Consider the following 1,682-nt stretch of genomic DNA (forward strand, 5'->3'; position numbering starts at 1 on the left):
ACACAACACACACACATACACACACACACTTTATATATAGATATCATAATATATATATATAATATATATATTTTATATATATATATATAATATAAATTGTATACATATAGATATATAATATAATATATATATATATATATATATATATATAATATTATACATATATATATATGTATATATATAATATAATATATATATATATATATATAGATAGAGATATGTATGTATATTTAAGATATATTTATATATACATATATATATATATATATATAATTTTATTATATATATATAAATTATAGGTATGTATATTTATATATATATATACATATATATATACTTATATATTATATATATCTATTTATATATATATATATATATATACATATATATATATATATATATATCCAGCATATTTCGTGCATCTGCTGTAACCCATCAGAGAGGCTGCGCGGATGATGCTAAGCGGCGTCTTCCATCAGCCTCTTTATCTCTTCTGGATTACCAAGCACTTACGTCGATCCTCCCTCCCCTCCCCCCCTCCGCCCTCCCCCTCCCCCCTCTCCCTCCCTATGTCCCTACTACACCTACCCCCCCCTCCCCTTCCCCGGCCTCAACTACGATAGTGTCTTATCTCTTTTAAAATCTGCGGTCCCGGTCTCTGTAAGCCACCCCGGTTTTTTTCTTCTTTTTTTTTCTTTAGTTACCCCTTCCATTCTCTCTTTTTTTTTGTAGTTTGTTTGTTTTGCTGTTTTTTATAGGAAATAGATTCATTGTGTTCATATATTTTCTGTTAGACTTGATTGAATAAATAGATAGATAGAAAGATGAATTGATAAATGAGTAAATAGAAGTAGCGACGCGATATATTTTCACAAGTGAGTTCTTCTCTAATTCTTTCTCCACATCTTTCTTCCACTCCCCCCCCCCTACCGCACTCCACTCTATCACCCCACAAACACCTCCACCTCACACACCCCCTCCCCTTACCCCCATACCCACGCCACCTCCTCTCTCATTCAGTTGAAAATGTTGCACAGCGGTGTGTCTGCAACGAGAGTGTCAGATGCCTTCCGAATGTTTCTATAAATATTTGATGTTTATGTTATTGTCTTGATATTGATGAGTGCATTATTCAAGGTTCTTTTTCCTTTCTTCTTTCTTCTTTTTCTTCTTCTTCTTTATTTATTTTCTTTCCTTTTATTTCTTCTCCTTCTTCGCTCTGTTTCTTCTTTTCTTACTTTTTTTCTTCGGCTCCTGATTTTTTTTTCTGTTTTTTTTTTTTCTTCTTCTTCTTCTTTCTATATATTCCTTCTTCTTCTTCTTCTTTTCTTCATTTTCCTTTATTTGTTTTTCTTCTTCTTCATTTTCCTTTATTTGTTTTTCTTCTTCTTCATTCTCTTTATTTTTTATTTATCTTCTTTTTCTTTTCTTTTGTTTTTTTTCCTCTTCATTCTTTTTATCTTTTATTTATCTTCTTTTTCTTTTCTTTTGTTTTTCTTCTTCTTCTGTTCTCTGTTCTCCATCTTTTTAAGTTATTTTCCCGTTTCTCTCTTTTCTCTCCTTTTCTTTATTTTCATTTAAGTTTTATTATTATTCTCCTTTTTGTGTCATATTCCCTTATTTCTTTTTCTCTCTTTCTTTTAAAAATTCTTTTTTCTTTTAGCGAGTGTTCAATTATTCCT

The sequence above is a fragment of the Penaeus japonicus genome, unplaced genomic scaffold (genome assembly GCF_977035675.1).
Source record: "Penaeus japonicus unplaced genomic scaffold, GWHDUDI00000001_assembly GWHDUDI00000008, whole genome shotgun sequence".
NCBI classification, from domain to species: Eukaryota; Metazoa; Arthropoda; class Malacostraca; order Decapoda; family Penaeidae; genus Penaeus; species Penaeus japonicus.